The sequence below is a fragment of the Pseudophryne corroboree genome, unplaced genomic scaffold, assembly GCF_028390025.1.
Source record: "Pseudophryne corroboree isolate aPseCor3 unplaced genomic scaffold, aPseCor3.hap2 scaffold_179, whole genome shotgun sequence".
Taxonomy (NCBI): domain Eukaryota; kingdom Metazoa; phylum Chordata; class Amphibia; order Anura; family Myobatrachidae; genus Pseudophryne; species Pseudophryne corroboree.
In genome coordinates, this window is record NW_026968428.1 from 545,351 (window position 1) to 568,464 (window position 23,114).

At 51.7% G+C, this 23,114-nt stretch overlaps 24 non-coding genes across 24 annotated transcripts; all 24 read right to left on the minus strand.

Moving 5' to 3' along the window:
* Positions 1-621: 621 nt before the first annotated feature.
* On the minus strand, positions 622-784 carry LOC135002784 (U1 spliceosomal RNA). The gene has a single exon (XR_010203959.1). It is a non-coding gene; the product is annotated as a U1 spliceosomal RNA (small nuclear RNA).
* Positions 785-913: 129 nt separating this feature from the next.
* LOC135002801 (U1 spliceosomal RNA) lies at positions 914-1,076 on the minus strand. Its single transcript, XR_010203972.1, has one exon. It is a non-coding gene; the product is annotated as a U1 spliceosomal RNA (small nuclear RNA).
* Positions 1,077-1,228: 152 nt separating this feature from the next.
* LOC135002466 (U1 spliceosomal RNA) lies at positions 1,229-1,392 on the minus strand. The gene has a single exon (XR_010203658.1). It is a non-coding gene; the product is annotated as a U1 spliceosomal RNA (small nuclear RNA).
* Positions 1,393-1,996: 604 nt separating this feature from the next.
* LOC135002734 (U1 spliceosomal RNA) lies at positions 1,997-2,159 on the minus strand. Its single transcript, XR_010203912.1, has one exon. It is a non-coding gene; the product is annotated as a U1 spliceosomal RNA (small nuclear RNA).
* A 152-nt stretch (positions 2,160-2,311) lies between these two features.
* LOC135002444 (U1 spliceosomal RNA) lies at positions 2,312-2,475 on the minus strand. The gene has a single exon (XR_010203637.1). It is a non-coding gene; the product is annotated as a U1 spliceosomal RNA (small nuclear RNA).
* A 670-nt stretch (positions 2,476-3,145) lies between these two features.
* On the minus strand, positions 3,146-3,308 carry LOC135002785 (U1 spliceosomal RNA). The gene has a single exon (XR_010203960.1). It is a non-coding gene; the product is annotated as a U1 spliceosomal RNA (small nuclear RNA).
* Positions 3,309-3,437: 129 nt separating this feature from the next.
* On the minus strand, positions 3,438-3,600 carry LOC135002741 (U1 spliceosomal RNA). Its single transcript, XR_010203920.1, has one exon. It is a non-coding gene; the product is annotated as a U1 spliceosomal RNA (small nuclear RNA).
* Positions 3,601-3,752: 152 nt separating this feature from the next.
* On the minus strand, positions 3,753-3,916 carry LOC135002522 (U1 spliceosomal RNA). Its single transcript, XR_010203713.1, has one exon. It is a non-coding gene; the product is annotated as a U1 spliceosomal RNA (small nuclear RNA).
* Positions 3,917-4,590: 674 nt separating this feature from the next.
* Positions 4,591-4,753, minus strand: LOC135002712 (U1 spliceosomal RNA). The gene has a single exon (XR_010203894.1). It is a non-coding gene; the product is annotated as a U1 spliceosomal RNA (small nuclear RNA).
* A 152-nt stretch (positions 4,754-4,905) lies between these two features.
* LOC135002544 (U1 spliceosomal RNA) lies at positions 4,906-5,067 on the minus strand. The gene has a single exon (XR_010203734.1). It is a non-coding gene; the product is annotated as a U1 spliceosomal RNA (small nuclear RNA).
* Positions 5,068-5,741: 674 nt separating this feature from the next.
* On the minus strand, positions 5,742-5,904 carry LOC135002711 (U1 spliceosomal RNA). The gene has a single exon (XR_010203893.1). It is a non-coding gene; the product is annotated as a U1 spliceosomal RNA (small nuclear RNA).
* A 152-nt stretch (positions 5,905-6,056) lies between these two features.
* Positions 6,057-6,218, minus strand: LOC135002546 (U1 spliceosomal RNA). Its single transcript, XR_010203736.1, has one exon. It is a non-coding gene; the product is annotated as a U1 spliceosomal RNA (small nuclear RNA).
* A 675-nt stretch (positions 6,219-6,893) lies between these two features.
* Positions 6,894-7,056, minus strand: LOC135002743 (U1 spliceosomal RNA). Its single transcript, XR_010203922.1, has one exon. It is a non-coding gene; the product is annotated as a U1 spliceosomal RNA (small nuclear RNA).
* Positions 7,057-7,208: 152 nt separating this feature from the next.
* LOC135002476 (U1 spliceosomal RNA) lies at positions 7,209-7,372 on the minus strand. Its single transcript, XR_010203668.1, has one exon. It is a non-coding gene; the product is annotated as a U1 spliceosomal RNA (small nuclear RNA).
* A 674-nt stretch (positions 7,373-8,046) lies between these two features.
* Positions 8,047-8,209, minus strand: LOC135002723 (U1 spliceosomal RNA). Its single transcript, XR_010203903.1, has one exon. It is a non-coding gene; the product is annotated as a U1 spliceosomal RNA (small nuclear RNA).
* Positions 8,210-8,361: 152 nt separating this feature from the next.
* On the minus strand, positions 8,362-8,523 carry LOC135002496 (U1 spliceosomal RNA). Its single transcript, XR_010203688.1, has one exon. It is a non-coding gene; the product is annotated as a U1 spliceosomal RNA (small nuclear RNA).
* A 674-nt stretch (positions 8,524-9,197) lies between these two features.
* LOC135002739 (U1 spliceosomal RNA) lies at positions 9,198-9,360 on the minus strand. Its single transcript, XR_010203918.1, has one exon. It is a non-coding gene; the product is annotated as a U1 spliceosomal RNA (small nuclear RNA).
* A 152-nt stretch (positions 9,361-9,512) lies between these two features.
* Positions 9,513-9,676, minus strand: LOC135002534 (U1 spliceosomal RNA). Its single transcript, XR_010203724.1, has one exon. It is a non-coding gene; the product is annotated as a U1 spliceosomal RNA (small nuclear RNA).
* Positions 9,677-10,348: 672 nt separating this feature from the next.
* Positions 10,349-10,511, minus strand: LOC135002724 (U1 spliceosomal RNA). Its single transcript, XR_010203904.1, has one exon. It is a non-coding gene; the product is annotated as a U1 spliceosomal RNA (small nuclear RNA).
* A 152-nt stretch (positions 10,512-10,663) lies between these two features.
* Positions 10,664-10,825, minus strand: LOC135002497 (U1 spliceosomal RNA). Its single transcript, XR_010203689.1, has one exon. It is a non-coding gene; the product is annotated as a U1 spliceosomal RNA (small nuclear RNA).
* Positions 10,826-11,499: 674 nt separating this feature from the next.
* On the minus strand, positions 11,500-11,661 carry LOC135002804 (U1 spliceosomal RNA). The gene has a single exon (XR_010203975.1). It is a non-coding gene; the product is annotated as a U1 spliceosomal RNA (small nuclear RNA).
* Positions 11,662-11,813: 152 nt separating this feature from the next.
* LOC135002753 (U1 spliceosomal RNA) lies at positions 11,814-11,977 on the minus strand. The gene has a single exon (XR_010203930.1). It is a non-coding gene; the product is annotated as a U1 spliceosomal RNA (small nuclear RNA).
* Positions 11,978-12,648: 671 nt separating this feature from the next.
* LOC135002762 (U1 spliceosomal RNA) lies at positions 12,649-12,811 on the minus strand. The gene has a single exon (XR_010203938.1). It is a non-coding gene; the product is annotated as a U1 spliceosomal RNA (small nuclear RNA).
* Positions 12,812-12,963: 152 nt separating this feature from the next.
* Positions 12,964-13,127, minus strand: LOC135002488 (U1 spliceosomal RNA). Its single transcript, XR_010203680.1, has one exon. It is a non-coding gene; the product is annotated as a U1 spliceosomal RNA (small nuclear RNA).
* Positions 13,128-23,114: the final 9,987 nt, after the last annotated feature.

Genomic DNA, 23,114 nt, shown 5'->3' on the forward strand with positions numbered 1-23,114 from the left:
AGTAAAGGAGATTCAACTGAGGCAGCACAAGGGAACTCTCATCTGGGGACAACAACTGCAGGGAGAACACATATTTTCAGATGAACATGGGAGGGCAGAAGGCTGCCTAATACTGAAGCACCCCCAAACAACAAACCAAATGCAACAACTAGTGCAAGCATTCCTTGGGGAAGGCCTACAGCAGACGGATTTGCATATGGTGATGTCATCCAAGCAGTGGGTCAAAGTTGGCTTCAACCCTCGTCTGCATATGAAAAGAAAAAAGGGATGGCAGGGCATGGCGGCCTTTTGTGGCGCTTGGATGACCCCTAATTCGCATTAAACATCTCCACCCTCCTTCAGTGTGGGGCTCATGTTGGCTATGCCCCAGCCCCTGAAGCATTCAAGCTGATTTCTTGCAGCAGCTGGGCACTGTAACAGCTCCAGAGCTGCTCTGTAAAGCATGTAAAAGGGTGTGGGCCCTGCAGCACTACCTGTAGTTTGCATTGTGCGTTGGAAGGCACAAAGTAAGCAGACGGGAGAGGTCAGGATAGTGCGCAAGGGCATAGAAGGGAGCGGCTCAAGAAAAGAGAAGTGGAAACAAACAGCAAACTAGGCTGGAGAGAGACCTGAGAAAAAGAGATCTGAATTATACGAGAGCCGACCAGAGGAAACACAAATTATGCAGTCAAGTGTCCCACATTTGGGGAAATCGCAGGAGCAGCACACCCAGAGTGCAATGGGTGAGCCTTGCCCTGGGAGAAGCACCTTCCTGATCTTAGTATCTCACTTGGCAGGTAAGTAGGAGATGGGCTAGAGCTGGGGAGGGTCGCTGCTCGGGCAACCCCCTGTCAAGTGAAGGAGATCCAACTGAGGCAGCACAAGGAAACTCTCGAAAGAGGAACAAGGCTAGAGGAAGATCTGAGACAAAGAGATCTGAATTATATGAAAGCCGACCAGTGGAAACACAAATTATGCAGTCAAGTTTCCCACATTTGGGGAAATCACAGGGGCAGCACACCCAGAGTGCAATGGGTGAGCCTTGCCCTTGGAGAAGCACCTTCATGATCATAGTATCTTACCTGGCAGGTAAGTAGGAGTTGGGCTAGAGCTGGGGAGGGTCGCTGCTCAAGCACCCCCCTGTCAAGTGAAGGAGATCCAACTGAGGTAGCACAAGGAAACTCTCGAAAGAGGAACAAGGCTAGAGGAAGATCTGAGACAAAGAAATCTGACTTTTACCAGAGGTGACCAGAGGAAAGCACAAACACAGTCCCCCACTACCACAAATAATGCAGTTGAGTTTCCCACATTTGGGGAAATCACAGGGGTCAGCATACCCAGAATGCAATGAATGAACCTCACCCTGGGAGAACAATCTTCATGACCATGGTATCTCCTATGCAAAATAAGTATGATTTGGGATAGGGCTGGGGAGGGCCGCTGCTCAGGCATATCTCTGTCAAGTAAAGGAGATTCAACTGAGGCAGCACAAGGGAACTCTCATCTGGGGACAACAACTGCAGGGAGAACACATATATTCAAATGAACATGGGAGGGCAGAAGGCTGCCTAATACTGAAGCACCCCCAAACAACAAACCAAATGCAACAACTAGTACAAGCATTCCAGGGGGAAGGTCTGCAGAAGACGGATTTGCATAGTGATGTCATCCAAGCAGTGGGCCAAAGTTGGCTGGAACCCTCATCTGCATATGAAAAGAGAAAAGGGGTATGCAGGGCATGGCGGCCTTTTGCGGCACTTGGATGGCCCCTTAAGCATTCAAGCTGATTTCTTGCAGCAGCTGGGCACTGTAACAGCTCCAGAGCTGCTCTGTTAGGCAAGTAAAAGGGTGTGGGCCCTGCAGCACTACCTGTAGTTCGCATTGTGCATTGGAAGGCACAAAGTAAGCAGACTGGAGAAGTCAGGATAGTGCGCAAGGGCATAGAAGGGAGCGGCTCAAGAAAAGAGAAGTGGAAACAGACAGCAAACTAGGCTGGAGAGAGACCTGAGACAAAGAGATCTGAATTATACGAGAGCCGACCAGGGGAAACACAAATTATGCAGTCAAGTTTCCCATATTTGGGGAAATCACAGGGGCAGCACACCCAGAGTGCAATGGGTGAGCCTTGCCCTGGGAGAAGCACCTACATGATCATAGTATCTCACCTGGCAGGTAAGTAGGAGTTGGGCTAGAGCTGGGGAGGGTCGCTGCTCGGGCACCCCCCTGTCAAGTGAAGGAGATCCAACTGAGGTAGCACAAGGGAACTCTCGAAAGAGGAACAAGGCTAGAGGATAATCTGAGACAAAGAAATCTGACTTTTACCAGAGCTGACCAGAGGAAAGCACAAACACAGTCCCCCACTACCTCAAATAATGCAGTCGAGTTTCCCACATTTGGGGAAATCACAGGGGTCAGCATACCCAGAATGCAATGAATGAACCTCACCCTGGGAGAACAATCTTCATGACCATGGTATCTCCTATGCAAAATAAGTATGATTTGGGATAGGGCTGGGGAGGGCCGCTGCTCAGGCACATCTCTGTCAAGTAAAGGAGATTCAACTGAGGCAGCACAAGGGAACTCTCATCTGGGGACAACAACTGCAGGGAGAACACATATTTTCAGATGAACATGGGAGGGCAGAAGGCTGCCTAATACTGAAGCACCCCCAAACAACAAACCAAATGCAACAACTAGTGCAAGCATTCCTTGGGGAAGGCCTACAGCAGACGGATTTGCATATGGTGATGTCATCCAAGCAGTGGGTCAAAGTTGGCTTCAACCCTCGTCTGCATATGAAAAGAAAAAAGGGATGGCAGGGCATGGCGGCCTTTTGTGGCGCTTGGATGACCCCTAATTCGCATTAAACATCTCCACCCTCCTTCAGTGTGGGGCTCATGTTGGCTATGCCCCAGCCCCTGAAGCATTCAAGCTGATTTCTTGCAGCAGCTGGGCACTGTAACAGCTCCAGAGCTGCTCTGTAAAGCATGTAAAAGGGTGTGGGCCCTGCAGCACTACCTGTAGTTTGCATTGTGCGTTGGAAGGCACAAAGTAAGCAGACGGGAGAGGTCAGGATAGTGCGCAAGGGCATAGAAGGGAGCGGCTCAAGAAAAGAGAAGTGGAAACAAACAGCAAACTAGGCTGGAGAGAGACCTGAGAAAAAGAGATCTGAATTATACGAGAGCCGACCAGAGGAAACACAAATTATGCAGTCAAGTGTCCCACATTTGGGGAAATCGCAGGAGCAGCACACCCAGAGTGCAATGGGTGAGCCTTGCCCTGGGAGAAGCACCTTCCTGATCTTAGTATCTCACTTGGCAGGTAAGTAGGAGATGGGCTAGAGCTGGGGAGGGTCGCTGCTCGGGCAACCCCCTGTCAAGTGAAGGAGATCCAACTGAGGCAGCACAAGGAAACTCTCGAAAGAGGAACAAGGCTAGAGGAAGATCTGAGACAAAGAGATCTGAATTATATGAAAGCCGACCAGTGGAAACACAAATTATGCAGTCAAGTTTCCCACATTTGGGGAAATCACAGGGGCAGCACACCCAGAGTGCAATGGGTGAGCCTTGCCCTGGGAGAAGCACCTTCATGATCATAGTATCTTACCTGGCAGGTAAGTAGGAGTTGGGCTAGAGCTGGGGAGGGTCGCTGCTCAAGCACCCCCCTGTCAAGTGAAGGAGATCCAACTGAGGTAGCACAAGGAAACTCTCGAAAGAGGAACAAGGCTAGAGGAAGATCTGAGACAAAGAAATCTGACTTTTACCAGAGGTGACCAGAGGAAAGCACAAACACAGTCCCCCACTACCACAAATAATGCAGTCGAGTTTCCCACATTTGGGGAAATCACAGGGGTCAGCATACCCAGAATGCAATGAATGAACCTCACCCTGGGAGAACAATCTTCATGACCATGGTATCTCCTATGCAAAATAAGTATGATTTGGGATAGGGCTGGGGAGGGCCGCTGCTCAGGCACATCTCTGTCAAGTAAAGGAGATTCAACTGAGGCAGCACAAGGGAACTCTCATCTGGGGACAACAACTGCAGGGAGAACACATATTTTCAGATGAACGTGGGAGGGCAGAAGGCTGCCTAATACTGAAGCACCCCCAAACAACAAACCAAATGCAACAACTAGTGCAAGCATTCCTGGGGGAAGGCCTGCAGCAGATGGATTTGCATATGGTGATGTCATCCAAGCAGTGGGTCAAAGTTGGCTTCAACCCTCGTCTGCATATGAAAAGAGAAAAGGGGCGTGCAGGGCATAGCGGCCTTTTGCGGCGCTTGGATGACCCCTAGTTCGCATTAAACACCTCCACCCTCCTTCGGTGTGGGGCTCATGTTGGCAATGCCCCAGCCCTTGAAGCATTCAAGCTGATTTCTTGCAGCAGCTTGGCACTGTAACAGCTCCAGAGCTGCTCTGTAAGGCAAGTAAAAGGGTGTGGGCCCTGCAACACTACCTGTAGTTCGCATTGTCCGTTGGAAGGCACAAAGTAAGCAGACAGGAGGAGAAGTCAGGATAGTGCACAAGGGTATAGAAGGGAGGGGCTCAAAAAAAAAGAAGTGGAAACAGACAGCAAACTAGGCTGGAGAGAGACCTGAGACAAAGAGATCTGAATTAAATGAAAGCCGACCAGGGGAAACACAAATTATGCAGTCAAGTGTCCCACATTTGGGGAAATCACAGGAGCAGCACACCCAGAGTGCAATGGGTGAGCCTTGCCCTGGGAGAAGCACCTTCCTGATCATAGTATCTCACCTGACAGGTAAGTAGGAGTTGCGCTAGAGCTGGGGAGGGTCGCTGCTCGGGCACCCCCCTGTCAAGTGAAGGAGATCAAACTGAGGAAGCACAAGGGAACTCTCGAAAGAAGAACAAGGCTAGAGGAGGATCTGAGACAAAGAAATCTGACTGTTACCAGAGCTGACCAAAGGAAAGCACAAACAGTCCCCCACTACCACAAATAATGCAGTCGAGTTTCCCACATTTGGGGAAATCACAGGGGTCAGCATACCCAGAATGCAATGAATGAACCTCACCCTGGGAGAACAATCTTCATGACCATGGTATCTCCTATGCAAAATAAGTATGATTTGGGATAGGGCTGGGGAGGGCCACTGCTCAGGCACATCTCTGTCAAGTAAAGGAGATTCAACTGAGGCAGCACAAGGGAACTCTCATCTGGGGACAACAACTGCAGGGAGAACACATATTTTCAGATGAACATGGGAGGGCAGAAGGCTGCCTAATACTGAAGCACCCCCAAACAACAAACCAAATGCAACAACTAGTGCAAGCATTCCTGGGGGAAGGCCTGCAGCAGATGGATTTGCATATGGTGATGTCATCCAAGCAGTGGGTCAAAGTTGGCTTCAACCCTCGTCTGCATATGAAAAGAGAAAAGGGGCGTGCAGGGCATAGCGGCCTTTTGCGGCGCTTGGATTACCCCTAGTTCGCATTAAACACCTCCACCCTCCTTCGGTGTGGGGCTCATGTTGGCAATGCCCCAGCCCTTGAAGCATTCAAGCTGATTTCTTGCAGCAGCTTGGCACTGTAACAGCTCCAGAGCTGCTCTGTAAGGCAAGTAAAAGGGTGTGGGCCCTGCAGCACTACCTGTAGTTCGCATTGTCCGTTGGAAGGCACAAAGTAAGCAGACAGGAGGAGAAGTCAGGATAGTGCACAAGGGTATAGAAGGGAGGGGCTCAAAAAAAAAGAAGTGGAAACAGACAGCAAACTAGGCTGGAGAGAGACCTGAGACAAAGAGATCTGAATTAAATGAAAGCCGACCAGGGGAAACACAAATTATGCAGTCAAGTGTCCCACATTTGGGGAAATCACAGGAGCAGCACACCCAGAGTGCAATGGGTGAGCCTTGCCCTGGGAGAAGCACCTTCCTGATCATAATATCTCACCTGGCAGGTAAGTAGGAGTTGCGCTAGAGCTGGGGAGGGTCGCTGCTCGGGCACCCCCCTGTCAAGTGAAGGAGATCCAACTGAGGAAGCACAAGGGAACTCTCGAAAGAAGTACAAGGCTAGAGGAGGATCTGAGACAAAGAAATCTGACTGTTACCAGAGCTGACCAAAGGAAAGCACAAACAGTCCCCCACTACCACAAATAATGCAGTCGAGTTTCCCACATTTGGGGAAATCACAGGGGTCAGCATACCCAGAATGCAATGAATGAACCTCACCCTGGGAGAACAATCTTCATGACCATGGTATCTCCTATGCAAAATAAGTATGATTTGGGATAGGGCTGGGGAGGGCCGCTGCTCAGGCATATCTCTGTCAAGTAAAGGAGATTCAACTAAGGCAGCACAAGGGAACTCTCATCTGGGGACAACAACTGCAGGGAGAACACATATTTTCAAATGAACATGGGAGGGCAGAAGGCTGCCTAATACTGAAGCACCCCCAAACAACAAACCAAATGCAACAACTAGTACAAGCATTTCTGGGGGAAGGTCTGCAGAAGACGGATTTGCATACAGTGATGTCATCCAAGCAGTGGGCCAAAGTTGGCTGGAACCCTCATCTGCATATGAAAAGAGATTAGGGATATGCAGGGCATGGCGGCCTTTTGCGGTGCTTGGATGACCCTTCGTTCGCATTAAACACCCCCACCCTCCTTCGGTGTGGGGCTCATGTTGGCAATGCCCCAGCCCCTGAAGCATTCAAGCTGATTTCTTGCAGCAGCTTGGCACTGTAACAGCTCCAGAGCTGCTCTGTTAGGCAAGTAAAAGGGTGTGGGCCCTGCAGCACTACCTGTAGTTTGCATTGTGCATTGGAAGGCACAAAGTAAGCAGACAGGAGGAGAAGTCAGGATAGTGCACAAGGGTATAGAAGGGAGGGGCTCATAAAAAAAAGAAGTGGAAACAGACAGCAAACTAGGCTGGAGAAAGACCTGAGACAAAGAGATCTGAATTATATGAAAGCCGACCAGTGGAAACACAAATTATGCAGTCAAGTTTCCCACATTTGGGGAAATCACAGGGGCAGCACACCCAGAGTGCAATGGGTGAGCCTTGCCCTGGGAGAAGCACCTTCATGATCATAGTATCTTACCTGGCAGGTAAGTAGGAGTTGGGCTAGAGCTGGGGAGGGTCTCTGCTCAAGCACCCCCCTGTCAAGTGAAGGAGATCCAACTGAGGCAGCACAAGGGAACTCTCGAAAGAGGAACAAGGCTAGAGGAAGATCTGAGACAAAGAAATCTGACTTTTACCAGAGGTGACCAGAGGAAAGCACAAACACAGTCCCCCACTACCACAAATAATGCAGTCGAGTTTCCCACATTTGGGGAAATCACAGGGGTCAGCATACCCAGAATGCAATTAATGAACCTCACCCTGGGAGAACAATCTTCATGACCATGGTATCTCCTATGCAAAATAAGTATGATTTGGGATAGGGCTGGGGAGGGCCGCTGCTCAGGCACATCTCTGTCAAGTAAAGGAGATTCAACTGAGGCAGCACAAGGGAACTCTCATCTGGGGACAACAACTGCAGGGAGAACACATATTTTCAGATGAACATGGGAGGGCAGAAGGCTGCCTAATACTGAAGCACCCCCAAACAACAAACCAAATGCAAGAACTAGTGCAAGCATTCCTGGGGGAAGGCCTGCAGCAGATGGATTTGCATATGGTGATGTCATCCAAGCAGTGGGTCAAAGTTGGCTTCAACCCTCGTCTGCATATGAAAAGAGAAAAGGGGCGTGCAGGGCATAGCGGCCTTTTGCGGCGCTTGGATGACCCCTAGTTCGCATTAAACACCTCCACCCTCCTTCGGTGTGGGGCTCATGTTGGCAATGCCCCAGCCCTTGAAGCATTCAAGCTGATTTCTTGCAGCAGCTTGGCACTGTAACAGCTCCAGAGCTGCTCTGTAAGGCAAGTAAAAGGGTGTGGGCCCTGCAGCACTACCTGTAGTTCGCATTGTCCGTTGGAAGGCACAAAGTAAGCAGACAGGAGGAGAAGTCAGGATAGTGCACAAGGGTATAGAAGGGAGGGGCTCAAAAAAAAAGAAGTGGAAACAGACAGCAAACTAGGCTGGAGAGAGACCTGAGACAAAGAGATCTGAATTAAATGAAAGCCGACCAGGGGAAACACAAATTATGCAGTCAAGTGTCCCACATTTGGGGAAATCACAGGAGCAGCACACCCAGAGTGCAATGGGTGAGCCTTGCCCTGGGAGAAGCACCTTCCTGATCATAGTATCTCACCTGGCAGGTAAGTAGGAGTTGCGCTAGAGCTGGGGAGGGTCGCTGCTCGGGCACCCCCCTGTCAAGTGAAGGAGATCCAACTGAGGCAGCACAAGGGAACTCTCGAAAGAAGAACAAGGCTAGAGGAGGATCTGAGACAAAGAAATCTGACTGTTACCAGAGCTGACCAGAGGAAAGCACAAACAGTCCCCCACTACCACAAATAATGCAGTCGAGTTTCCCACATTTGGGGAAATCACAGGGGTCAGCATACCCAGAATGCAATGAATGAACCTCACCCTGGGAGAACAATCTTCATGACCATGGTATCTCCTATGCAAAATAAGTATGATTTGGGATAGGGCTGGGGAGGGCCGCTGCTCAGGCATATCTCTGTCAAGTAAAGGAGATTCAACTGAGGCAGCACAAGGAAACTCTCATCTGGGGACAACAACTGCAGGGAGAACACATATTTTCAAATGAACATGGGAGGGCAGAAGGCTGCCTAATACTGAAGCACCCCCAAACAACAAACCAAATGCAACAACTAGTACAAGCATTCCTGGGGGAAGGTCTGCAGAAGACGGATTTGCATACAGTGATGTCATCCAAGCAGTGGGCCAAAGTTGGCTGGAACCCTCATCTGCATATGAAAAGAGAATAGGGGTATGCAGGGCATGGCGGCCTTTTGCGGCGCTTGGATGACCCTTAGTTCGCATTAAACACCCCCACCCTCCTTCGGTGTGGGGCTCATGTTGGCAATGCCCCAGCCCCTGAAGCATTCAAGCTGATTTCTTGCAGCAGCTTGGCACTGTAACAGCTCCAGAGCTGCTCTGTAAGGCAAGTAAAAGGGTGTGGGCCCTGCAGCACTGCCTGTAGTTTGCATTGTGCATTGGAAGGCACAAAGTAAGCAGACAGGAGGAGAAGTCAGGATAGTGCACAAGGGTATAGAAGGGAGGGGCTCAAAAAAAAAGAAGTGGAAACAGACAGCAAACTAGGCTGGAGAAAGACCTGAGACAAAGAGATCTGAAATATATGAAAGCCGACCAGTGGAAACACAAATTATGCAGTCAAGTTTCCCACATTTGGGGAAATCACAGGGGCAGCACACCCAGAGTGCAATGGGTGAGCCTTGCCCTGGGAGAAGCACCTTCATGATCATAGTATCTTACCTGGCAGGTAAGTAGGAGTTGGGCTAGAGCTGGGGATGGTCGCTGCTCAAGCACCCCCCTGTCAAGTGAAGGAGATCCAACTGAGGCAGCACAAGGGAACTCTCAAAAGAGGAACAAGGCTAGAGGAAGATCTGAGACAAAGAAATCTGACTTTTACCAGAGGTGACCAGAGGAAAGCACAAACACAGTCCCCCACTACCACAAATAATGCAGTCGAGTTTCCCACATTTGGGGAAATCACAGGGGTCAGCATACCCAGAATGCAATGAATGAACCTCACCCTGGGAGAACAATCTTCATGACCATGGTATCTCCTATGCAAAATAAGTATGATTTGGGATAGGGCTGGGGAGGGCCGCTGCTCAGGCACATCTCTGTCAAGTAAAGGAGATTCAACTGAGGCAGCACAAGGGAACTCTCATCTGGGGACAACAACTGCAGGGAGAACACATATTTTCAGATGAACATGGGAGGGCAGAAGGCTGCCTAATACTGAAGCACCCCCAAACAACAAACCAAATGCAACAACTAGTGCAAGCATTCCTGGGGGAAGGCCTGCAGCAGATGGATTTGCATATGGTGATGTCATCCAAGCAGTGGGTCAAAGTTGGCTTCAACCCTCGTCTGCATCTGAAAAGAGAAAAGGGGTATGCAGGGCATGGCGGCCTTTTGCGGCTTGGATGACCCCTAGTTCGCATTAAACACCTCCACCCTCCTTCGGTGTGGGGCTCATGTTGGCAATGCCCCAGCCCTTGAAGCATTCAAGCTGATTTATTGCAGCAGCTTGGCACTGTAACAGCTCCAGAGCTGCTCTGTAAGGCAAGTAAAAGGGTGTGGGCCCTGCAGCACTACCTGTAGTTCGCATTGTCCGTTGGAAGGCACAAAGTAAACAGACATGAGGAGAAGTCAGGATAGTGCACAAGGGTATAGAAGGGAGGGGCTCAAAAAAAAAGAAGTGGAAACAGACAGCAAACTAGGCTGGAGAGAGACCTGAGACAAAGAGATCTGAATTAAATGAAAGCCGACCAGGGGAAACACAAATTATGCAGTCAAGTGTCCCACATTTGGGGAAATCACAGGAGCAGCACACCCAGAGTGCAATGGGTGAGCCTTGCCCTGGGAGAAGCACCTTCCTGATCATAGTATCTCACCTGGCAGGTAAGTAGGAGTTGCGCTAGAGCTGGGGAGGGTCGCTGCTCGGGCACCCCCCTGTCAAGTGAAGGAGATCCAACTGAGGCAGCACAAGGGAACTCTCGAAAGAAGAACAAGGCTAGAGGAGGATCTGAGACAAAGAAATCTGACTGTTACCAGAGCTGACCAGAGGAAAGCACAAACAGTCCCCCACTACCACAAATAATGCAGTCGAGTTTCCCACATTTGGGGAAATCACAGGGGTCAGCATACCCAGAATGCAATGAATGAACCTCACCCTGGGAGAACAATCTTCATGACCATGGTATCTCCTATGCAAAATAAGTATGATTTGGGATAGGGCTGGGGAGGGCCGCTGCTCAGGCATATCTCTGTCAAGTAAAGGAGATTCAACTGAGGCAGCAAAAGGGAACTCTCATCTGGGGACAACAACTGCAGGGAGAACACATATTTTCAAATGAACATGGGAGGGCAGAAGGCTGCCTAATACTGAAGCACCCCCAAACAACAAACCAAATGCAACAACTAGTACAAGCATTCCTGGGGGAAGGTCTGCAGAAGACGGATTTGCATACAGTGATGTCATCCAAGCAGTGGGCCAAAGTTGGCTGGAACCCTCATCTGCATATGAAAAGAGAATAGGGGTATGCAGGGCATGGCGGTCTTTTGCGGCGCTTGGATGACCCTTAGTTCGCATTAAACACCCCCACCCTCCTTCGGTGTGGGGCTCATGTTGGCAATGCCCCAGCCCCTGAAGCATTCAAGCTGATTTCTTGCAGCAGCTTGGCACTGTAACAGCTCCAGAGCTGCTCTGTAAGGCAAGTAAAAGGGTGTGGGACCTGCAGCACTGCCTGTAGTTTGCATTGTGCATTGGAAGGCACAAAGTAAGCAGACAGGAGGAGAAGTCAGGATAGTGCACAAGGGTATAGAAGGGAGTGGCTCAAAAAAAAAGAAGTGGAAATAGACAGCAAACTAGGCTGGAGAGAGACCTGAGACAAAGAGATCTGAATTATATGAAAGCCGACCAGTGGAAATACAAATTATGCAGTCAAGTTTCCCACATTTGGGAAATCACAGGGGCAGCACACCCAGAGTGCAATGGGTGAGCCTTGCCCTGGGAGAAGCACCTTCATGATCATAGTATCTCACCTGGAAGGTAAGTAGGAGTTGGGCTAGAGCTGGGGAGGGTCGCTGCTCAAGCACTCCCCTGTCAAGTGAAGGAGATCCAACTGAGGCAGCACAAGGGAACTCTCGAAAGAAGAATAAGGCTAGAGGAAGAAATGAGACAAAGAAATCTGACTTTTATCAGAGCTGACCAGAGGAAAACACAAACACAGTCCCCCACTACCACAAATAATGCAGTCGAGTTTCCCACATTTGGGGAAATCACAGGGGTCAGCATACCCAGAATGCAATGAATGAACCTCACCCTGGGAGAACAATCTTCATGACCATGGTATCTCCTATGCAAAATAAGTATGATTTGGGATAGGGCTGGGGAGGGCCGCTGCTCAGGCACAACTCTGTCAAGTAAAGGAGATTCAACTGAGGCAGCACAAGGGAACTCTCATCTGGGGACAACAACTGCAGGGAGAACACATATTTTCAGATGAACATGGGAGGGCAGAAGGCTGCCTAATACTCAAGCACCCCCAAACAACAAACCAAAAGCAACAACTAGTGCAAGCATTCCTGCGGGAAGGCCTGCAGCAGATGGATTTGCATATGGTGATGTCATCCAAGCAGTGGGTAAAAGTTGGCTTCAACCCTCGTCTGCATATGAAAAGAGAAAAGGGGCGTGCAGGGCATGGCGGCCTTTTGCGGCGCTTGGATGACCACTAGTTCGCATTAAACACCTCCACCCTCCTTCGGTGTGGGGCTCATGTTGGCTATGCCCCAGCCCCTTAAGCATTCAAGCTGATTTCTTGCAGCAACTGGGCACTGTAACAGCTCCAGAGCTGCTCTGTAAGGCAAGTAAAAGGGTGTGGGCCCTGCAGCACTACCTGTAGTTCGCATTGTGCGTTGGAAGGCACAAAGTAAGCAGACGGGAGAAGTCAGGATAGTGCGCAAGGGCATAGAAGGGAGCGGCTCAAGAAAAGAGAAGTGGAAAAAGACAGCAATCTAGGCTGGAGAGAGACCTGAGACAAAGAGATCTGAATTATACGAGAGCCGACCAGGGGAAACACAAATTATGCAGTCAAGTTTCCCACATTTGGGGAAATCGCAGGAGCAATACACCCAGAGTGCAATGGGTGAGCCTTGCCCTGGGAGAAGCACCTACATGATCATAGTATCTCACCTGGCAGGTAAGTAGGAGTTGGGCTAGAGCTGGGGAGGGTCGCTGCTCGGGCACCCCCCTGTCAAGTGAAGGAGATCCAACTGAGGCAGCACAAGGGAACTCTCGAAAGAAGAACAAGGCTAGAGGAAGATCTGAGACAAAGAAATCTGACTTTTACCAGAGCTGACTAGAGGAAAGCACAAACACAGTCCCCCACTACCACAAATAATGCAGTCGAGTTTCCCACATTTGGGGAAATCACAGGGGTCAGCATACCCAGAATGCAATGAATGAACCTCACCCTGGGAGAACAACCTTCATGACCATGGTATCTCCTATGCAAAATAAGTATGATTTGGGATAGGGCTGGGGAGGGCCGCTGCTCAGGCACATCTCTGTCAAGTAAAGGAGATTCAACTGAGGCAGCACAAGGGAACTCTCATCTGGGGACAACAACTGCAGGGAGAACACATATTTTCAGATGAACATGGGAGGGCAGAAGGCTGCCTAATACTGAAGCACCCCCAAACAACAAACCAAATGCAACAACTAGTGCAAGCATTCCTGGGGGAAGGCCTGCAGCAGATGGATTTGCATATGGTGATGTCATCCAAGCAGTGGGTCAAAGTTGGCTTCAACCCTCGTCTGCATATGAAAAGAGAAAAGGGGCGTGCAGGGCATGGCGGCCTTTTGCGGCGCTTGGATGACCCCTAGTTCGCATTAAACACCTCCACCCTCCTTCGGTGTAGGGCTCATGTTGGCTATGCCCCAGCCCCTTAAGCATTCAAGCTTATTTCTTGCAGCAGCTGGGCACTGTAACAGCTCCAGAGCTGCTCTGTAAGTGCTAAAACACACGAGACGGCTGTCGCCGCCCGGCAAACACACGGCCGGCTTTTAACTGCTGCCGTGATGTAAAGACACATGCAGCGCAATGTGTCCTTACACACGGCACGGTGCCGGCCCAGCTGCCGGGTAACAGCCGGGACTCACCACTGAATAGTCCGGCTGCCGGCCCGTGCTCCTGCCGTCTGTCTGATTCAGTGTATAAGCACTGTCAATGAGTGCTTACACACACAACAGCTATTCGCCGGGAACAATGTGTTTCCTCACCCATACATCACATGGTTTATTGATAAAAACACTACAACCCGCCCACATCAGTGCACTCACTGCAGGCGTAGTTTGGAGAAAATGGCAGAGCTAGATATTGACACTGAGAGACTGATTTCCTTGGTAGAAATCAGACCAGTTTTGTGGGATAAAACTCTTGAAGTTTATAAAGACAGAAATGCCACCAGAAAGGCTTGGCACGAGCTTTGCTGTGATTTGAAAGCTGATTTCAATGAGCTTGCTGAGAATGATAAAGAACTGTTTGGTTAGTATTTGATTTATTGTTTCGATTTATAATACAGTTGTGTCATTTATATATATATATGTCTATATATCTATGTATATGTGTGTGTTTGTGTTCTTTTCGGACTCAGTACATTTTTCTAATCAACTTTCTATTGGGCCAAACTGGGAATACTTTTTTGTTGTAGTTTTCTGTGTCAAGCAACTGTGCACCAGTGCCGTAACTAGACATTTTAGCGCTGTGTGCAAAAAACAGCATCAGCGGCCCCCACACTTATGTAATATAAGGGCAGTGTGCGCCGCAGCCGTTCCAAAAAATATAGGGTCATGGCTTCATGGGGAAGGTGTGTGGCCACAAAAGAATCCCAATTCATACTACGGTGCACAGTAGTCTCTATTATTTAAATTACACCGCACAGTAGCGCCACTACACCAGGTAGAGCCCCTTTTACACAGTACGGCTGATAGATTCCCCTTTTTACACATTACGGCAGACAGAGGGGGGTCATTCGGATTTGATCGCTCACTAGCAACTTTTGGGTGCGCTGCGATCATAGAGTCGCCGCCTATGGGGGAGTGTATTTTCACTTGGCAAGTGTGGGAACGCCTTTGCAGCTGAGTGGCCCCAAAACAGTTTTTGCAGTTTCTGAGTAGCTCTGGACTTACTCAGCCACTGCGATCACTTTAGTCTTTTTGGTCGTGGAATTGACGTCAGACACCCGCCTTGCAAACGCTTGGACACGCCTGCGTTTTTGCAAACACTCCCAGAAAACGGACAGTTGCCAACCATAAACACCCTCTTCCTGGCAATCACCTTGCGATCGACTGTGCGAATGGATTCTTCGTAAAATCTATCGGCCAGCACCGATCCTCTTTGTACCCGTAGGACGCGCCTGCGCATTGCAGTGCATATGCATGCACAGTTTGGCCAAGTTTTAACATGATCACAGCGCTGCAAAAATTTCCTAGCGATCGAACAACTTGTAATGACCCCTAGAGTCCCCCCTTTTACACATTACGGAAGACAATCCCTGTTTAAGCACATTACGGCAGCCAGTCCCCCTTTTCACACATTCTGGCACACAGGATTTCCCTTTTTCCACATTACGGCAGCCAGTCCACCTTTCATACATTAGGTAAACAGGAGAGAGAGATAGATAGATAGATAGATAGATAGAAAGATAGATAGATAGATAGACAGACAAATAGCAGCGCTATGTAATTGGTGGCAGCGTCACATGCAGCTGTCCCTCTCCTTCCGCATTGGCTGGCCGCCGCCGCTGTGAATGCTGGGATGAGGGAGGCGCATCCCAGCATTCACAGCGGCGGCGTCCAGACAATGCAGAAGGAGAGGGACAACTGCAGCAGCGCCACCAACAATTACACTGCGCTGCTGCAGCTCCAGAGTCCCCCTACTCCTCCCCTGCCCCCGGAGCTGCTCCTCTCCGGCGGCAGCACACGCACACAGGCGGCTTGTAGTGACTCATTACAATGCCGCTGATGACTTACCGACGCCGGAATCCCAACAACACAATGACGACAGGGGTGGCGAGCGGAACGCAGCCCCTTGCGGGCTAGCTTCGCTCGCCACACTGCGGGCACGGTGCCTCGCTACGCTCGGCACACTATTATATTCTCCCTCTATGGGTGTCGTGGACACCCACGGAGGGAGAATATGTTGGGATTGTGGCAGTTGGGATTCCGTCGGCGGTATCTTGACCGCATCCCACATATATATATATATATATATATATATATATATATACACACACACCAGGGCCGTAACTACGTGTGTGCCAAGGGGGCTTGGCACACAGCGCAGTTGCCCTGAGGGCGCAACGGCCAGCGGCATGTAATGAGTCAAATTGACTCATTACATGCCGCCGAAGTCTGCGCCGTGCGCCCCGCTGTGTAGGGAGAAGAGGACCAGCGCCGGGCAGCGGAGAGAAGGAGGAGGAAGGAGGGGGAGCAGTGAGCCGCAGCAGCGCTATTTGATTGGTAGTAAGCGCCGCTGCAGCATCCCCCTCTCCTCCTGTATTGGCTGCCCGGCGCTGCTAAGGATGCTGGGATGCGGTTTCCCAGCATCCACAGCAGCGCCAGGCAACCAATACAGGAGGAGAGAGGGATGCTGCAGCGGCGCTTACTACCAATCAAATAGCGCTGCTGCGGCTCCCTGCTCCCCCTCTTTCCTCCTCCTTCTCATCTCACACAGCCTGCACCGAGAGGAAGCTGCACGAGGAGCCTGTCAGCGGGGAGAAAGTAAGTATATTCTCTCTCTCTCTCTCTCTCTCTCTTGGTCACCGTCTGCCGCAATGTGTAAAAAGGGGTCCCGTCTGCCGCAATGTGTAAAAATGGGGACTGGCTGCCGCAATGTGTAAAAAGGGGGCCTGGATGCCGCAATGTGTAAAAAGGGGGCCTGGCTGCCGCAATGTGTAAAAAGGGGGACTGGCTGCCGCAATGTGTAAAAAGGGGGACTGGCTGCTGTAATGTGTAAAAAGGGGGACGCTGTCTATTGTAATGTATAAAAGGGGCGCTACTGTGCAGCGAAATTTGAATAATGTAGATTACTGTGCACCGTAGTATGAATTGCTATTATTTTGTACCACGCACCCTTCCCCTTTAAGCCACGCCCCTATAAATTTTTTGCGCACCTTAGGCGTGCACTGCCCCTATCTTACATTGGGGGGGGCGCCACTATCGTTTCTTGCACACAGCGCTAAAATGCCTAGTTACGGCACTGACACACACATACACACACACACACACACACAATGTACATCCACCGTTACTCCCACTAAAGTCCGTACCGGCCAGGTGCTCACCCAGGTAAGATACCTCACAAATACACTACGAACTCGGGTGCCACTCAAGGGTCTCTGCAGTTAGTACAACAGACAGTGGATCTTGTAAATCAACGTTTTGATTTAATGACTAAATCGTCATCAGGATGTGAAACTGAGGCCGATTTAGACATGAAATGGAAACGTTGATCTACAAGATCTACTGTCTGTCGGACTAACTGTGCAGACCCTTTAGTGGCACCAGACTTCGTTGTGTGTGTGTGTATATATATATTATAAGGGCACGGTCGTGCCCTTATATTAAGGCTGAATCGAACAAACGGAATTCTCCCATAGGGAACTTCTGAGATGGGGGCATGGTGTTTGAGGGGCTACACCTCAAAACTGATTGGACGTACTGAGCTCAAATTTGGCATGGGAGCGTAGAATCGTCACCTGCTGCTGCATGCCAAATTTCAGGGCAAAATAATAAAAAATGAGGAATTGGGAGTAACCTAAAGTTCCAACTGTCAGTTTTTTTCTGCCACTCCCTCAGTGGCTTTTTGACATGGTTTTCCTATAGAGTGAATGAGGAGATTTTTGGGAAGGCATAACTCAGGATAGAGGACGAATTAAGACTTGGGGTTTGTTTTATTAGATAGAGTATGTCCCAGTGTAGTGCCTTTTGGGGTTGTGGTTTTTGAGAAAGTTATAGGTTTTTTTTAATTAAGTAAAATATGCCCCATTATAAAGATAGGGCTTTTCAATTTGTTGCGGCTGCGCAGTGGCCGCCAGCAGGGGGTGTACAAACAGTAGCTTCAAATGGGTGTACAAATATGGCTGACATCTGCACAGAAGCGGACATCGGATCTGCGATCCTCCTCGCAGCCAGAACACTCTGCCGGTCCCCTCCTTAAATTGACGCTTGGCCAGCAATAAGGTATCCGGGGGGTGGGGGGAAAGGGGCAGTAAGTGAGCGGCGCGGGTGGCTCATTTATACACCGGGCGCCCTGTGCGGCGGTGTAATATTGCCCCCCGCCCCCGCCGCCGCGTGTGCTGACCTGGGAGGGGAATGCTGGCACAGGAGTGCAGACTACCTCTCTGGCTAATGGGTGATGAGAGGTATCTGCAGTGCATGAGCGGCTCCCCGGCCCTGCTGCTAGTACGGTGTGAGTGCGGCCAGGCAGAGGTGTCAGTGTGGAATCGCCAGCGAGTCACCCAGCGACCCGTCAGAGCAGCGGAGGAGGGATGCGGCGTCATACACCCAGCAGCAGCATCTCCGTCCTCACAGCCGCTGCCCGGACACCGCACACACAGCTGCTGCCCGCTCCTTGCTGCTGGACACTATTGGGGAGGGCCTGGCATGTGCCAGCGGCGGCTGCCCGGGGATATATACTGTGCACCGGTCCCTGGGCTGGGAGTCTCTGTGCTGCACTTGCACAGTGTGAGGAGGACACAGAGGGAAGGGGGTTTTATATCCACACACACAGGAGACACGCTGAACCGCACCATCAGGAGGATCCCACCACCACAGTCCAGAGAAGCCTGTGTGTGTGTGTGTCCGTGTCCGTGTCCCCTCCCCCTTCACCTCCCCCTTCATCTCCTCCCCCCCTCCTCTCCCCCTCCCTGCTGTTTGTCCGGCCTCCCTCCCCTCCCCTCCCCTGCTGTGTGTCCGGCCACCCCCCCCCCGCCCGCCCGCCCCTGCTGTGTGTCCGCCCCCCCCCGCCCGCCCCTGCTGTGTGTCCGGCCACCCCCCCCTCCTCCCCTGCTGTGTGTCCGGTCACCCTCCCCTCCCCTGCTGTGTGTCCGGCCACCCCCCCCCCCCCGCCCCTGCTGTGTGTCCGGCCACCCCCCACTTCTCCCCTGCTGTGTGTCCGGCCACCCCCCCTCCTCCCGCTGTGTCCGGCCACCCCCTACCACCTTCCCTCCCTGCCGTGTGTCCGGTCACCCTCCCCTCCCTGCCGTGTGTCCGGTCACCCTCCCCTCCCTGCCGTGTGTCCGGTCACCCTCCCCTCCCTGCTGTGTGTCCGGCCGCCCTCCCCTCCACTGCTGTGTGTCCGGCCACCCTCCCCTGCTGTGTGTCCGGCCACCCCCCCCTCCTCCCCTGCTGTGTGTCCGGCCACCCCCCCCTCCTCCCCTGCTGTGTGTCCGGCCACCCACCCTCCTCCCCTGCTGTGTGTCCGGCCACCCCCCCCTCCTCCCCTGCTGTGTGTCCGGCCACCCCCCCCCTCCTCCCCTGCTGTGTGTCCGGCCACCCCCCCCCCTCCTCCCCTGCTGTGTGTCCGGCCACCCCCCACTCCTCCCCTGCTGTGTGTCCGGCCACCCTCCCCCGCCCCTGCTGTGTGTCCGGCCACCCCCCCTCCTCCCTTGCTGTGTGTCCGGCCACACCCCCCCCCTCCTCCCGCTGTGTCCGGCCACCCCCTACCACCTTCCCTCCCTGCCGTGTGTCCGGTCACCCTCCCCTCCCTGCCGTGTGTCCGGTCGCCCTCCCCTCCCTGCTGTGTGTCCGGCCGCCCTCCCCTCCACTGCTGTGTGTCCGGCCACCCCCCCTCCTCCCGCTGTGTCCGGCCACCCCCTACCACCTTCCCTCCCTGCCGTGTGTCCGGTCACCCTCCCCTCCCTGCTGTGTGTCCGGCCGCCCTCCCCTCCCCTGCTGTGTGTCCAGCCACCCCCCCCCCTCCTCCTCCTCTCTGCTGTGTGTCCGTCCGCCCCCCCCCCTTCCCTCCCTGCTGTGTGTCCGGCCACCCACCCTCCCTGCTGTGTGTCCTGCCACCCCCCCCCCAGACACGCCTGACGCACACGCATATGCAGCGCCTGACACACACGCAGCGCCTGACACACACACACAGACACGCAGCGCATTTGACACACACAGACACGCAGCACATTTGACACACACAGACACGCAGCGCATTTGACACACACAGACACGCAGCGCATTTGACACACACAGACACACAGCGCATTTGACACACACACACACGCAGCACCTGACACACGCACACCTGACAGACGCACTCACACGCTGCACCTGACATACACACACGCAGCACCTGACACACACGCAGACACGCAGCACCTGACACGCACACACACAGCACCTGACACGCACACACGCAGCACCTGACACACACGCAGCACCTGGCACACACGCAGCACCTGGCACACGCAGCACCTGACACGCAGCGCCTGACACGCGCAGACACGCAGCGCCTGACACGCGCAGACACGCAGCGCCTGACACGCGCAGACACGCAGCGCCTGACACGCGCAGACACGCAGCGCCTGACACGCGCAGACACGCAGCGCCTGACACGCGCAGACACGCAGCACCTGACACGCGCAGACACGCAGCACCTGACACACACACACAGACATGCAGCACCTGACACACACATGCAGCACCTGACAGACACACACACACAGACATGCAGCACCTGACACACCCACACACAGACATGCAGCACCTGACACACCCACACATATACAGACATGCAGCACCTGACACACCCACACACATACAGACATGCAGCAACTGACACACACACACACACACACACACATACAGACATGCAGCACCTGACACACCCACACACATACAGACATGCAGCACCTGACACACCCACACACATACAGACATGCAGCAACTGACACACCCACACACATACAGACATGCAGCAACTGACACACCCACACACATACAGACATGCAGCAACTGACACACACACATACAGATATGCAGCACCTGACACACACACACACACACACACACACACACACACACACGCAGCACCTGTCACACAAATATACATGTGGCATTTAACGCACACACGCACAGCACCTGACACACAATCATATACACTCAGAGCATCTAACACACACATACACACGCAGCACCTGCCACTCACACATATATACACATGCAGCACCTGCCACTCCCACATACATGAACAGCACCTAACACACACATATATACATGCAGCACCTGACACACACATACACGCGCAGCACCTGACAGTCACACACATACAGATGCGACACCTGACACAAACACATACACGCTCAACACCTGACACCCACGTGGCAGCTGACGCATACAAATGCAGCACCTGAGATACACACATATACACGTGCAGCACCTGAGACACACACATACACGTACAGCACCTGACATACACACACACATGTATGTACAGGCGCGGCTCCAGGCACACACATACATACATACGTACGTACGTACGTACGTACGTACGTACACACACGGCACTTGACACACACACACACACACACACACACACGTACACGCGCGGCACCTGACACACACACGTACGTACACGTGTGGCACCTGACACACACACACACGTATGCACACGTGTGGCTCCTGACACACACACACACGCATGGCTCCTGACACACACACATATACTTACACGCGCGGCTCCTGACAACCACACGCATGTACACGCGCGGCACCTGACACATACACGCGTGTACGTACACACATGCACAGCACCTGACATACACACATGTAGGTACGTGCCACCTGACACACACACGTACACGCACGACACTTGACACACACGTACGTGCACGCACGGCACTGACACGTACGTACGTACGTACGTACGTACGTACGTACGTACGTACGTACGCGCACGGCACCTGACACACACGTACATACTAGTGATGAGTGGGTTCGGTTCGTCAGAATCCGAACCCCCGAACTTCACCCATTTTACAAGGGTATGAGGCAGGTTCGAACCTTCCCGCCTTGCTCGGCTAACCCGAGCGCGCCCTAACGTCATCATCCCGCTGTCGGATTCTCGCGAGATTCGGATGTCTGCATTCGTGGAAAGGGGTCCTATGTGTAAACATGGGACCCCTTTCAGTCCGTGTGGTCCGGGTGTTCGGTTTGTTGTTTTGCCAAGTACGTGGATTTAATCTGGAACCTGGATCAGGTGAGTATAATTATCTTTTATTTTCAGGTACCTGTGGATTCTACTTGGAGAAGAGGACCGACTGCTTCGTGTCAACATAGGTAAGTATGTGTGTGTCGGCAGGTGTGAAATAAAGTTTTACTTTCACGGTGTCTGTGTCCTGTTTTTATTTGGGTATTTTTTCCCCAGTAGAACTACAGGTACCAGCGGGCCCGTTTTTCTCCTGCATGCTGGTACTTGTGGTTCTCCAAGTACCAGCTTGCGGGGGAGGCTTGCTGGGACTTGTAGTACTACTGGAAAAAACAATATTCTTTCAATTTTCTCAAGGCTATCAGCCTCCCATCCGCAGCCCTTGGATGGGGGGGACAGCCTCGGGCTTCACCCCTGGCCCTTGGGTGGCTGGGGGGGGGGACCCCTTGATTGAAGGGGTCCCCACTCCCCCAGGGTACCCCGGCCAGGGGTGACTAGTTGGATATTTAATGCCACGGCAGCAGGGCACTGTATAAAAGTGACCCCCGGCTGTGGCATTATCTGTCCAGCTAGTGGAGCCCGATGCTGGTGTAAAAAATACGGGGGACCCCTACTCTTTTTGTCCCCCGTATTTTTTTGCACCAGCACCAGGCGCAGAGCCCGGTGCTGGTTTTAAAAATACGGGGGATCCCCTGTCCGTTTTTCCCCCGGATTTTTAGAACCAGGAGCGGCTCGAAGAGCCCGAGGCTGGTTATGCTTTGGAGGGGGGACACCACGCAATTTTTTTTCCGTTTTTTTCACATTCCATAAAAAAAAAAAAATCTTTTAAAAAATATATAAATAATACTTGTGCCTCCAAAAAAGACAAACCAAGTACCTAATCCAGGCATTCCCAACCGCGGTCCTCAAGGCACACCAACAGTGCAGGTTTTAGTGATATCCAGGCTGCAGCACAGATGGTTAAATCAAAATAACTGAGCTACTAATTAAGTCACCTGTGCTGAAGCCTGGATATCACTAAAACCTGCACTGTTAGTGTGCCTTGAGGGCCGCGGTTGGGAATGCCTGACCTAATCCCTTCTAATATAAATAGATATGCTATTACCAAAAAAAAAAAAACAGCAAAAAAACAACATGTTTTTAAATTTTTTTATTAGATTCCGCCAGCAAAGTGTGGTGGATTGAAAATGACGAATTTACTGTTTAAAAGCACTGTTGTCGAATTTACAAACTTCAATTGAATATACTTTTGTCGAATTGCCGCATTTGTACCATTGCAGAAAAGTAGAATTTGTCAAA